The 14,852-nt window shown below is 40.8% G+C and overlaps 1 long non-coding RNA gene across 1 annotated transcript; it reads right to left on the reverse strand.

Moving 5' to 3' along the window:
• Positions 1 to 9,677: 9,677 nt before the first annotated feature.
• LOC144220085 (uncharacterized) lies at positions 9,678 to 14,597 on the reverse strand. The gene is made up of 3 exons (XR_013331613.1): positions 14,515 to 14,597; positions 13,472 to 13,587; positions 9,678 to 9,964 (listed from the first exon to the last, which is right to left on the reverse strand). It is a non-coding gene; the product is annotated as an uncharacterized LOC144220085 (long non-coding RNA).
• Positions 14,598 to 14,852: the final 255 nt, after the last annotated feature.

Here is a 14,852-nt window from a genome sequence, read left to right on the forward strand (position 1 = left end):
TTCATTTACATTCCTGTACCGATTCCTTCCTGCCCTATCTCATTCCTCCACTTCCCTCCTTGATACCATCCCCAAATAAACCACCATCACCCAAATTTTTGTCTCAGGGTTTGCTTATTGGGAAACCCGAACTAAGACAGAAGTTCTTGTGAGAGTTGAGGACAACTGAATCATGCAGAGATGAGCCTGGGAAGCAGGAAGGTAAGTTTGGAAGGCACAGACAGTGTTTAACAAAGTAATAACACTTTGGAGTGCCCAAGATCTTCAAAGAATTTGCATTTAATTTTAATGGGACAAATCCGCTAACAAGTTGGCAATATGCATGTGATAAAAGTAATATGAAGCCTTAAGATCACTTATGGTGCATCCAGGACTAGCCAAAATGGGGGAAATCTAGAAAAACCGGGTAAGAGAGCCATAGTAGAAATTCAGAGTAAGAAAACCAGTTTTGAATACAGGAGCTCTTCTCAAGAGTGTGGGGTGGAAAGGCAGGAAAGTAACTCATAGTGGAGGGAGCTGGCAAATAGCACCAGGCAAGGAATCAAGTTCAGCTTCCTAGCCCTAAACAATGTTGATGGCATGGAGCCTTGATGTCATGTGATGAAAATAGTACTTTATCTCCACATTCTTTCTCCCTGAAATCCATTGACCCAACTTAACCATGAGACAAACAGAAATTAAGGACATTCTACAAAATATCTGTTCATTACTCCTCAAAATTGTCAGGTCATTAAAAAACAAGGAAAGTTTGAGAACTGTCACAGACCAGAGGAGTCTGAAGAGACAAGAAAACTAAAGGTAATGTGGCACCTAGATGAGATTCTGGAACAGACAAAGGACAATAGAGAAAAAAACTAATACAATACAAATAAAGTACAGACTTAGTTAAAAATAAAAATAATGTGTTGGGGCACCTGGGTGGCTCAGTCAGTTGAGTGTTCAACTCTTGACTTCAGCCCAGGTCTTCATCCCAGGGTTGTGAGATCCAGCCCCACACCAGGCTTCACACTAAGCATGGAACATGCTTAAGATTCTCTCTCTCTCTCCTTCTTCCCTTCTCCCCCACTTGCTCCCTCTCTCCCCCCCCCCCAAAAAGTGTCGATATTCATTCATTAGTTCTGACAAATGTACCATAGAATTATAAGAAGTTAGTAACAGGGGAAACTTGGTACAGGTATGCAGGAACACTCTGTAGTGTACTTGCAACTTTTCTATAAATGTAAAAATATAATGAAAATAAAGTTTAAAATAAAAACTAGGGGAAAAAAGCCCAAATCTAAATTTTTACTTTCATTTTTAAGTATTTTATTTTTTTCTTTCATAGTTTATTGTCAAGTTGGTTTCCATATNGTCCTCCCCCATAGTCTTCTGTTAATTTTCTCCTAATCCACTTATAAGTGAAAACATATGGTATCCGTCTTTCTCTGCCTGACTTATTTTGCTCACCATAACACCCTCAAGTTCCATCCACATTGCTACAAATGGCCAGATTTCATTCTTTCTCATTGCCATGTAGTATTCCATTGTATAGATAAATCACATCTTCTTGATACATTCATCAGTTGATGGACACTTAGGCTCTTTCCATGATTTCCCTATTGTTGAAAGTGCTGCTCTGAACATTTGGACACATGTGCCCCTATGCATCAGCACTCCTTTATCCCTTGGGTAAATTCCTAGCAGTGCTGTTGCTGGATCATAGGAGAGTTCTACCATTATTATTTTTTTTTAGGAACCTCCACACTGTTTTCAGACAGGCTACACCAGTTTATATTCCCACGAACAGTGTAGGAGAATGCCCGTTTCTCCCAGCATCTAGAGTCTCCTGATTTGTTCATTTTAGCCACTCTGACCGGCATGAAGTGGTATCTCAGTGTGGTTTTNCCTGATGTCTTCCATACCTTTTTTTCAAGCCCAGCGATTAATTCTATGACTACTGTTCTAAATTCTTGTTGAGTTATGTTGCTTACATCTGTTTTGAGCAGTTCTTTAGCTGTCATTTCTTCTTGCAATTTCTTTTTTTTTTAATGTTTNAGTATCCTTTGCTGTGCAGAAGATTTTACCTTGATGAGGTCCCAGTAGTTTGCCTCTCTCCCCCTCCCTCACTATTTCCCCCCTTCTTCTCACCCACAGTCCTCCGTTAAGTTCCTCCTGATCCTCCTATACGTGCAAACATATGATATGTGTCCTTCTCTGTCTGACTTATTTCACTCAGCATAACACCCTCAAGGTCCATCCATGTTGCTACACATACTAGATTTCATTCTTTCTCNCTTTAATCTTGATGAGATCCCAATAGTTTATTATTGCTCTTGATTGCCTTGCTTTTGGGGATGTGTCAAGTAAGAAGTTGCTGCGGTGGAGGTCAAGGAGGTTGTTTCCTGCTTTCTCCTCTAGGGTTTTGATGGTTTCCTCTCTCACGTTCAGGTCCTTTATCCATTTTGAGTTTACTTTTGTGTATGGTGTGAGAAAATGACCTAGCTTCATTCTTCTGCATGTTGCTGTCCAGTTCTCCCAACACCATCTGTTAAAGAGGCTGTCTTTTTTCCATTGGATACTCTTTCCTGTTTTGTCAAAGATTAGTTGGCCATACATGTGTGGGTCCAATTCTGAGTTCTCAATTCTATTCCATTCGTCTATGTGTCTGTTTTTGTGCCAATACCATACTGTCTTGGTGATGACAGCTTTGTAGTAGAGGCTAAAGTCTGGGATGGTGATGCCTCTGCTCTGGTTTTCTTCTTCAATATTACTTTGGCTATTCGGGATCTTTTGTGGTTCCGTACAAATTTTAGGATAGTCTGTTCTAGTTTTGAGAGGAATGCTGGTGCAACTTTGATTGGGATTGCATTGAATGTGTAGATTGCTTTGGGTAGTAATGACATTTTAACAATATTTATTCTTCCAACCTATGAGCATGGAATGCTTTTCCATTTCTTTGTGTCTTCCTCAGCTTTCTTCATTAGTTTTCTATAGTTTTCATCATACAGTTCACCTATATCTTTGGTTAGATTTATTTCTAGGTATTTTATGGTTTTTTTGTGCAATTGTAATGGGATCAGTTTCTTGATTCCTCTTTCTGTGGCTTCATTATTGGAGTATAAAAATGCAACTGATTTCTGTACGTTGATTTTGTACCCTACAACTTTTCTGAAATCATGGATCAGTTCTAGTAGGCTTCTGGTGGAGTCTGTTGGGTTTTCTATGTAGAGTATCATGTCATCTGTGAAAAGTGAAAGTTTGACTTCTTCTTTGCAAATTCTGATGCCTTTTGTTGTCTGATTGCTGATGCTAGGACTTCCACCACTATGTCAAACAACAGTGGTGACAGTGGACATCCCTGTCGTGTTCCTGATCTCAGGGGGAAAGTTCTCAATTTTTCCCCATTGAGGATTATGTTGGCTAAGGGCTTCTCATAAAAGGCTTTTATGATGCTTAAGCAAGTTCCTTCCATCCTGACTTTCTCGAGGGTCTTTATTAAGAAGGGACTATATATCTTGTCAAATGTTATTTCTGCACCCATCGACAGGATCATATGGTTTTTATCTTTTCTTTTGTTAATGTGATGTATCACATTGATTGATTTGTGAATATTGAACCAGGCCTGTAACACAGGAACGAATCCCACTTCATCATGGTGGATAATTCTTTTTATGTGCAGTTGAATTTGATTTGCAAGCATCTTGTTGAGGATTTTTGCATCTGTATTCATCAAGGATATTAGACTGTAGTTCTCTTTTTTTTACTGGGTCTCCGTCTGGCTTGAGAATAAAAGTGATGCTAGCTTCATAGAATGAGTCTGAAAGTTTTCCTTCCATTTCATCTTTCTGGAATAGCTTGAGAAGAATGGGTATTAACTCTGATTTAAATGCCTGGTAGAATTCCCCAGGGAAGCCATCTAACCAAGGGTTCTTATACGTTGGGAGATTTTTGATAACTGATTCAATTTCTTCACTAGTTGAGTCTGTTCAGATTTTCTATCTCTTCCCGTGTGAATTTTGGTAGTGAGTGTGTGTTTAGGAATTTGTCCACCTCTTCTAAGTTGTCCAGTTTGTAGGCATATAGTTTTTCATAGTATTCCCTGATAATTGCTTGTATGTCTGAGGGATTGGTTGTAATAAGTCCATATTCATTCATTATTTTGTCTGTTTGGTCTGTTTGCTCTCCCTTTTCTTTTTGAGAAGCCTGGCTCGTGGTTTGTCAATTTTGTTTATTTTTTCATAAAACCAACTCTTGGTTTCATTGATCCGTTCAGCTGTTTTTTTGGATTCTATATTGTTTATTTCTGTCCTCATTTTTATTATTTCTCCTCTTCTGCTGGGTTTGGGGTGCTCTTGTTGTTCTCCCTCTAGTTCCTTTAGGTGCGCTGTTAAACTCTGTACTTGCGCTTTTTTTAATTTCTTGAAATAGTCCTGGAGTGCAATGTACTTTCCTCTTAGGACTGCCTTTTCCACATCCCATTGATTTTGGATTGTTGTATTTTCATTTTCATTTGTTTCCATATATTTTTAAATTTCTTCTCTAATTGCCTCATTGGCCCATTCGTTCTTTACTAGGGTGTTCTTTAACCTCCATACTTTTGGAGGTTTTCCAGACTTTCCTGTGATTGATTTCAAGTTTCATAGCATTGTGATCTGAAAGTGTGCATGGTATGATCTCAATTCATTTATATTTATTGAGGGCTGCTTTATGTGATCTATCTTGGGGAATGTGCCATGCGCACTTGAGAAAAAAGTAAATTGCATAGCCTCAGGATGTAGAGTTCTAAATATATCTGTCAAATCCATCTTGAATGTGTCATTCAAGTCCATTGTTTCTTTAGTGATTTTCTGTCTATTTGATCTATCCATTGTTGTAAGTGGAGTATTAAAATCTCTTGCTATTAGGACATTCTTATCTATAAGATTGCTTCTGCTTGTTATTAATTGTTTTATATATTTGGGTGCTCCCATATTTGGTGTGTAGACATTTATAATTGTTAGCTCTTCCTGATGGACAGACCCTGTAATTATTATATAATGCCCTTCTTCATCCCTGGTTACTGCCTTTACTTTCAAGTCCTGTTTGATATAGGTATGGCTACTCCAGCTTTCTTTTGACTTCCAGTAGCATGATAGATATTCTCCATCCCCTCCCTTTCAGTCTGAAGGTGTCCTCAGGTCTAAAGTGAGTCCCTTGAAGACAGCAAATAGATGGATTTTGTTTTTTTATCCATTCTGATACCCCATGTCTTTTGATTGTTCATTTAGTCCATTTACATTCAGTGTTATTATTGAAAAATATGGGCTTAGCGTCATTGTGTCCTTTGTGGGGTGCATGCTTGTAGTAGTGTCTCTGGTACCTTGTATTCTTTGCAACATTTCTCTCATAGAGTCCCCCTCAGGATTTCTTGTAGGGCTGGTTTAGTGGTGATAAATTCTTTCAATTTTTGTTTATTTGGAACGACTTTTTATCTCTCCTTCTATTCTGAATGAAAGCTTTACTGGATAGAGGGTTCCTTGCTGCATATATTTTCTGTTCATCACATTGAAGATCTCCTGCCATTCCTTTCTGGCCTGCCAAGTTTCTGTAGATAGGTCTGTCACCACTCTGATAGGTCTCCTTTTGCATGTTAGGGCCCTTTTATCCCTAGCTGCTTTCAGAATTCTCTTTGTCTTTATATTTTGCCAGTTTCACTATGATATGTCATGCAGAAGATCAATTCAAGTTACATCTGAAGGGAGTTCTCTGTGCCTCTTGGATTTCAATGTCTGTTTCCTTCTCCAGATTGGGGAAGTTCTCAGCTATAATTTGCCCAAGGACCCCTTCAGCACCTTTCCCTATCTCTTCCTCTTCTGGAATTTCTATGATATGGATATTGTTCCATTTGATTGTATCACTCATTTCTCAAACTCTTCTTTCGTGCTCCTGGATCAGTTTCTCTCTTTTTCTTGGCTTCTTCTTTTTCTATAATTGTGTCTTCTAATTCACCTGTTCTCCTCTGTGCCTCTTCAGTCCGTGTATTGGATGCCTCCATTTTATTATGCACCATTTTTAATTCATCACAACTATTTTTAAGCTTCACAGTCTTTGTAGCAATAGTTTCCCTGATGTCTTCCATACCTTTTTTTCAAGCCCAGCGATTAATTCTATGACTACTGTTCTAAATTCTTGTTGAGTTATGTTGCTTACATCTGTTTTGAGCAGTTCTTTAGCTGTCATTTCTTCTTGCAATTTCTTTTTTTTTTAATGTTTATTTATTTCTAGGAGACAGAGAGAGAGACAGCGTGAGCAGGGGAGGGTCAGAGAGAGAGGGAGTCACAGACTGAAACAGGCTCCAGGTTCTGAGCTGGCAGCCAGCACAGAGCCCGACGCGGGGCTCAAACCCACGAACCGCGAGATCATGACCTAAGCGAAAGTCGGACACTTAACCAACTAAGCCACCCAAGCACCCCTTCTTGCAATTTCTTTAGAGGAAAGTTCTTCTGTTTCGTCTTTTGGCTAGCTGTCTCTTGTTAGTTTTAAAACTTGTTATGTGCCCTGCACCTGCAAGTACTGCTATATTAATGAATGCTATATACATTGCCTGTCCAGAGCCTGTCTGTTCTGGAAGTGTTCTTTGAATGGTGCCTCTTGGTCTCTCTGGTTGAGACTTTGGTTATTTTATTTCCCTACTCATAGTAGTATTTGGGACTCCCTACCAAGTGTACTTGGTTTATTTCTTGAGGTAGTCCTGGAAAGGAAAACAGACAGACAAAGACACAGGAAACAAAGGCACACAAACACACAGATAAATCCAACAAACAAGCAAACTGAAAGGGAAAAAGAATAAGAAAAAAAGAAGAAAAAATAAAAGAAAAAAAGGAAAAATAACCAAAAGACAGAGGACAGTCTAAAAGCATAAAAACAGAATACCCAGCTACAAATAAAGAGAAGGGTGTATGCAGTGCTGATGGAAGAGCATATACAAAGATAGAAGTGACAGGGCAGGGGGAAAGCAAAATTGGACAATGAATGACCAGGCAGAGAAACAAAAAGCTTAATTCATAGAGAGAAAGAGGAGAATATGGTAGGAGGCAATGAGAAAGAAGTAAAGATAATGTTACTCAGAGAAACTATATAGTCTGATTACTCCAGAGGGAGAGAGATAGAAAGGTAGTGGTGGAGGTACAGAATATACATCTAGAGAATGGATTAAATGTGACTGTTTAAGCAAACCAATGACCAGAGTGTCCAGCCCAGCAGAGGGGAGAGATACGAATGAGACAAGGGAAAATATATCTGAATAGAAAGAATTGATCTAGAATTAATCACAGCAGTGCATCCATGTTGGTCTTGCCCCAGGCTCCCATAAAAAAAATTAAGCAGCTCTCTAGCAGGGATGGACGTGGTATGGCGTAGGCAGGTCTTAGCCTCCACTGCGTCCCACGGGCTGCTCTCTGAAGTCCCGCCTTGGTAGTTTGGGGAGAAAACTGGCAGTGCCCCAGTCCCTTCTAGAACTAATCGTTGCAAATCACTCTTTTGAGTTCTAGCTCCCTGTGCCATGGGCCTAACCAAGATGGGTTGTGTTCTATGTCCCACGCCCCACCTCATTTCCAGGTCTTAGTCCGTGGGCTTTATTGATATCACCTGAAATATAATCCCACAGACTGGGCAGCTTCCCAGCCAGGGATCGAGCTGGGAGAGCAGTGGAGCAGTTTTTCCTGGCGCCGCCTGGGACTGGGGCACCCAGCCAAAAAGTCAGCACCACAGCTACAAAGAAGATCACTCTCCATCCCAAGCCAAGGTTTTTCTCTTCTCCAGGGACAGTTCTATGAGCAGTTTCAGCCACTCTTTCTCTTCCCCTTGACTCTCCATATCTCCCTGCGAAGGGGGTTCCCTCCCCTCCCTTTGTGTCTCCAGGTCCCAGGCCACTTTTATCTTCCCCTATTCACACTCACACCCCTATGAGGTTGTCTTCTTAGTGGACTCTGTCTCTTTTCCTCCCAAACCCCTGCGGTTCAGTGTCCAATGGCTTCAGGCCTTCTCTGTTTGACCGACAGGGGGGGCAAAATGTACGGAGCTCCCTACTTCTCTGCCATCTTGCCTCCTTCTAAGGATTTTATTTTTAAGCATTCTCCACACCCAGTGTGGGACTCGAACTCACAACCCCAGGATCAAGAGTCTCATGCTCCACAGACTGAGGCAGTCAAGTGCCTGTAAATGATAGCCCTTTTTTTAAAAAAGTATGCTCCACACCCAACATAAGGCTTGAACTCACTGGAATCTAAATTTTTTAAAGTTCCATAACTAAGTAAATTTTATTTCAGGGGTGTGTTAAATTAACCCTTTCTTTCCAAATGTGGAAAAAAGTATAAAGTTTTTAAAGACTGTTTTCTGGTGGGAATGTAAACTGGTATAGACACTGTGGAAAACAGTATGGAAGTTCCTCAAAAAATTGCAAATATAAGTACCATATGATCCAGCAAGCCCACTTCTGGGTGTATACCAAAGAAAACAAAATCATTACCTTGAAGAGACATGTGCAATCCCATGTTCTTTGCAGCATTATTTAAAATTGTTTATTGACATGGAAACAACCTGTATCCATTTGCAGATGAATGATAAAGAAAAAATATATATAATGTGAATAAGTAAATGTAAACAAATGAACACACACACACACACACACACACACACACTGGAAGATTTTTTATCCATGAAAAAATAAGGAAGTACTGCCATTTGCAACAACCTGGATGAATCCTCTAGGGTTTTATGCTAAGCGAAATAAGTCAAACACAGAAAGACAAATACTATATGATCTCTCTTATATGTGGAATCTAAAAGACCTGAACTCATAGAAACAGACATCAGATTTGTGTTTGACAGAGGTAGGGGGTAGGGATGGAATTAGGTGAAGGTGGTCAAATGGCATAAACTTTCACTTATAAGAGAAATAAGTTCTTTTTCTTTTTTTTTTAAATGTTTTATTTTATTTATTTCTAGGATAGAGAGAGACAGCGTGAGCAGGGGAGGGTCAGAGAGAGAGGGAGTCTCAGAATGAAACAGGCTCCAGGCTCTGAGCTGGCAGTCAGCACAGAGCCCGACGCAGGGCTCAAACCCACGAACCGCGAGATCATGACCTAAGCGAAAGTCGGACGCTTAACCCACTAAGCCACCCAGGCGCCCCGAGAAATAAGTTCTAAAGATGTAATATACAACATGATAACTCTAGTTAACAATACTACATCGTATATTTGAAAGTTTGTAAGAGTAAATCTTCAAAGTTTTCGGCATTAGAGAAAAATAATTGTAAACTTTTGAGGTGATAGAGGTTAACTAAAGTTTTTTTTGGTAATTATTTGCATTTATACATCTATCACCTCAAATATGTACACTCACGCAAATGTATACTATGCCATATGGCAATTATATCTCAATAAAAGTGGGAAAAAGAAAGGAAACAGGACTGATTTTTTCCGGCTCTACTTTTCCTGCTGCTTATCCGATTAGTATTTTCTAGCTTGAGTTCAGTCCCCTTCAGAAACCCTTTCTGGACAATTCCAATCATCACCAACCTATCTCTGTCCTCTGGAATCTGCTCTGATGGTAACCAATATCTCTTCCATGTTCAATGACATTGTATTGCTAGCTTGACCTCAGCTGTGGTGGAAGTATTTATACCATAGAAATTGGCAAACACTACAAATGAGGGTTTTTATTTTCCAGAGAGCTAGCTTAGCAGCAGCACCCATGGCTCATAGTCTGTGCCACTCTATGCATTTAATTCATTCTCTTTGCATTGTACATTGATATTTCAAGTCACTGCTTCTGCAATAGATGATATGAGGTCCTCAAGAGCCATATTCCACAGTTGAATATATTTCACTTGCCATCTGCCTGTGTACTGAAAGGTCCAAAGCTCCCATTCTGGACATGTGGTGTTGTAGGAGTGCAGTGGGATCCATTCCCAGCTGTTGACATCTCTGGTTCTCTGTTCCCGCATCTAAAAAGTAAAAGAATTAAAGGGCATGGAAGGTAAGACGAAGTCTATATTGAACACTCTTGAATTCTCCTGGGTCTCTGAGTGACAAGGGGCAGTTCTTATGGCACCTTCATTCCAGAGGATTGCATGGTGGCCTAGGGGATGTTCATAGCCAGTTCCATGATCAAGTAGGTTGGGGAAATGCAGATCCAATCAAGTTTAACAAATTTCTCTGACTCAGGACTTCTCAGTCTTTAATCTGCTTGACACATTGGGATATTTAGAGATGGAAGGGCAGACAGGGGCTGCAAACCCATGTGGATGTCAGGTTTCAGGAACTGGCATACTTAGTTTATTTCTGGGTATACAAGGGAAGATGCAATCATCAAATTTAGATCTTAAATTGGAAGACCTTCTCTTCTGTCCCCTATTCATCCTCTCCTTAGGCTTGGGGTTGAAAGAAAGAATCCAAGAAAAGGGGTGAGTTTTGAAGGACAGGAGGTGGGCAGCCTGGGCCTTCTGGCATTTGGACCATTGATTAATTTTCAAATGGTTACAGGGCCAAAACAGAATCAACAGAAGAAGCAATTTGTTCTTATCAGTACTGATGGCAAATATTTATGTTGCTTTTTTCTGTGACATTGCCTTGTTTATCTTCACTATCCTCCATCCCTGTGAAGTTGAGGAGAGTGCTGTTCTTAATCTACACAGGCTATCAGACCTCAGCTTGCCACCAGTGCTAGGACCAACCCAACCACCTATTGCTTTTCCTTCAGTAATCTTGTTTTCTTCCTATGTGAATTTTAGACCTTCTCAAATATTTTCTAAATATTTTGCTTGTCTGTGACTGGCTGAGCTGAAAAATGATCATGACGGTTTGTATATTTATCACTAATGCTCTTATCTTTTGGTAATCATTTCACATCTGCTGTCTCATTTTGCCATCTTAAAAACCTGAGATATAGACAATATTTTCATGTTACAGAAGGGGAAAAATGCAACCAGGGCATCAAGAAGCCTTATCAGAACACAGGGCAACTGTGGCTCATGCCTTACAGGAACTGTGGAAGGACCTGGGGAGGCTTTTGAAGTGTTATTGCTTGAGCTCGTTCCCCCAGAGATCCTGGTTTAAATGATCTCAAGTATAGTCTGGGCACTGGAATATTTTAACATTCTTCAAGTACATCTAATGTACAATTCTGACTGTGAAATTCAGGTCACTTTCTGCAAAACAGCCCTGTCCTATTGACATAAGTATTTACATATTTTCCCAACTTCTCTCTCTATCTTAGTTTGGATGAGAAAATGTGAAATGTGATATTTTATCTAATATATTCTCCCTCGAACCACACATCTCATTCCATATCAGACCATCTACAGACAGCACTGTGAAGGCTTTAGCAAAGCAGCTAAAGAGGGGGTAATTCATGCTGCCAACTTCAGAGCCTTCTAAGTGAGATGACATTTATAGACAAGTAACTGTAAATACTCTGGTCCAGGGATCCCACCTCTAGATCTAGGAATATTTCTTCAAATATATATACAAAAATAAATGCATGAAATATTCTTGATATATTAAATGAGAAAAGGAAGTTTCAGAAAAATATTACAGAACAACCCAATATTTGCTGAAAATAAGTCCACCTGCATGATTACATTTGGGTTTCTACACATAAGAAAAAAATAAGTCTGAAAATATTTACACTAAACTTTTGGTGGTAGTTAGCTCCAAGAATAAAGACAGCAGAGAGTAGAGGGCATGGAAAAGTTTCATTTGGGGGGGGGTGTATTCCTTGAATTACTGCAATACAAATTTATTTGTATAAATACAAATTTATTACATTTAGATTTTTTCTAAAATTTATTTTACAACAACAAAAAATAGTTTGATCATTGTAAAATGGTGAATGCCATACAAGAAGAGATTATATCTGTCTGGAAAATAGGAGCTGGCATCAAAGAGGGGATGACATTTCTTTTGCATGGGCAAGCCCGGCTTTGAATTGCAGCAGTGGAGGGAAGAGGAGCGGCCCACATGCAGAAATGAGGCCAGGAGGGGGCCTGGGTGGCTGGGTCGGTTCAGCATAGGACTTTTGGTTTGGGCTCAGGTCATGATCTGACGGTTAGTGAGATAGTTTCAGCATCCAGCTCCAGCTCCTGGCTCACAGAACCCCAGAGTCTGCTTGGCATTCTGTCTCCCTCCCTCTCTGCCCCTCCCCCATTCGTTCTCTATCTCAAAGAAAGAAAGAAAGAAAGAAAGAAAGAAAGAAAGAAAGAAAGAAAGAAAGAAAAATGAAGGAAGGAAGAAAAGAATGAGAAAGAAAAAAAAAAGAGAAGAGAAATGAGGTCAGGAGGCACCTTGCAGAAATCGGGGGGCATTCCCCCACCTGGGAGCTTCGCTGGAGAGGAGTAAGGGGGCGTGACCAGGGGTGCTTGGGGCAAAGGTAAGCAGGTTCAGGTCCTGAGTCAGGCCTCGGGCCAGAGACAGTATAGGTCTCTGAGTCAGTGCCAGGCCAGAGACAGTATAGGTAGAATTTGTAAAGTCATTGAGTGTTTTGGTCGCAGGAATGATGCAATCAGAGCTCTGATTCTGGAAGCTTCCAGAATGGCAAGAGTGTGGAAGGATGGATTTCCGGAATAAAAACGAGATGGAGGCCGTTCTGTCAGGACTAGCAATACCAAGCAGGAGGCAATGTAGGCCAGGACGGGGTGCCCAGGGTGCCGAGTCCAGAGCCTGTGCGTGGAGTGGACTCGGACGCCTAGGCTGTTACACCCAGGAGTTGGCTCACCAATGGGAGCTGCAGAAAGGGGGTCCGGGGTGGGAGACCGCGGGCAGGGGTGTTGTAGTGTCCCAGTTAACCGCAGGCTGCCCGGCAACGCAGCGGGCAATTCGGATCCTGTTTCAGAGCGGTGATTTGAATCTCCCGAAAACATTCACAGCCTTGGGGTCAGACCAAGACCACATTATTACTATTTTTTTTTTAATTCAACCAACCCCATTTCCATTTCCAGGCAAGTTCTCCTTTCCTCTCTCCACCTGGGCCTTCAATAAGAAATAGGCAAACACATGTCCTCAGTTGTTGGAACCTGCCATCTCCGAGAGAGCAGAAAACCCCCAGGTCCACAGAGCGTGGGTGGCACAAGCTCGTGGGATTTTTATTCTTCTCCTTTCTTCGAGCCTCCCACCTGGTTGCTTCTACTGTGAGAGGATTTGGGGGACTGAGCAGAGAGAGGAGGGGAGGCAGGAAGAAAGGGGAAGAGACCCCCAACGCACAAAGGACACAGGGATCCCCTCCCTGTGGAGGTGGCGCCTAGCGACCTCGCAGAGCAAGGCCAGGGCAGCATCACCACAGCCGCTTTTCGCACCCTTCTGGAAGAAGTCTGTATGGCCAAGGACTTCACATGTAGCCAGGCGTCCCCCGTGCCTCCCCCAAAGGCCAGGACAGGCGACTCCTCCATACAACCCCCCGCCCCTCCCGGCACCTGGGCAGCCGGTTTGGACTGCTCTGCGTGTGCTGTGTAGCTCACCTTCTAACACCCACACAAAGTGATGAACTGCAAAGGAGCCTCCTGGACTTGGCTTTTTAAAACTTGAGTATCTGGACAGTTTGAGCTACCTCCTGCACAATCTCTTTCTTCTGATTCTATAGGGAATAGACAAGGTGTGTTGAAAGGAAAGGTTCAGGGACCTACAAAAAAGAATCTTACTTTTCCATGGAGTTACTATTTCATCTCTCTTATCCCATTAAGAATAACAATAACATCAAAAATACACATTTGATTAAGACTCTAGAATTTACAAAGAGCTGCTTCATAATTTATCCAAGTAAAATAACCTGATATTGAAAGAAAAAGTTGTTAAAGGGAAAAATTCCTTTTAAAAAAAGAAGAGTACTTCAGTTTTAATTCCTTACTCTCTCGTGTATGTTTTCTGACAGTCTCACTAAAACAAGGTACATCTGAACTAAAAGCGTATTTTGCAGAATTTGAGAATCTCTGCTCACTTCCACGTTTCAAAACAGAATTATCAGTACAATTTTAATGCAATTAAAAATAGTAGTTAAATTAGGTATAAAATGCTTGACAACACCAACTCCTTCTTATCCTAATTCCAAAATTGGAAAAATGCTTCAACTAAAATCTGACAGTCTTAACAGAAAATGAGTTAGGATCTACAGGAAAGAAATTATACTGTTTTCTACATAAAAAGTGAAAAATTTCTATATGAGATAAAAACACTATCAAGATAAACAACAAATCAAGAAAAATATTGGTAGCTAACAGTTAATCCTCCCCATGTACAGAGGTCTTTAAGTTGCTCAGAAAAAGGGGGTGCAACAGAGAATACGGTCAAATACAATGATTGGACTGCTCATAAGTAACTACAAATAGTCAAGGGAGCTTAGGAAGACAATCAAGAAAATATCCAAAAACAATCAAAGAAAAATAAAAAATGATACATCTGAGCCTGCCAGAATGGCAAAGGTGGACTGGATGGAGCACATTCATTTTGGGGGCAATAAGCATTTGTATGCATTTTTATTAGGGCAATATATTGATAAACTTTTGACCTGGCACACTTTGATCCAGCAACTGTTTCTGGAAATTTATGTCAGAAGACACTGGATTCACGTCTCACATTTGCAAAGTGAACTCTATGGTCTCTATAAAAGGAAGAGAGAAAAAGGAAAGGGGAGTGTTGAATTCCTGGAAATTCTTGCCCTCGACCCCAACCCCTCCAGACAGCAGGCACGTGCCAGCAGGGAGGCAGGACCTGCTCTTTCTCCCACTGTCCTCATCTCCCCTCAAAAGACTTCAAATGGATAAGAATACCTCACTGTACTGGGCTGAGGTCTGATGTTTAACAGTTCCCCCCACACATGCCCAACACATGGCCCCAACCCAAATC

This window comes from Crocuta crocuta, unplaced genomic scaffold (genome assembly GCF_008692635.1).
Source record: "Crocuta crocuta isolate KB4526 unplaced genomic scaffold, BGI_CrCroc_1.0 scaffold209, whole genome shotgun sequence".
Classification (NCBI taxonomy): domain Eukaryota; kingdom Metazoa; phylum Chordata; class Mammalia; order Carnivora; family Hyaenidae; genus Crocuta; species Crocuta crocuta.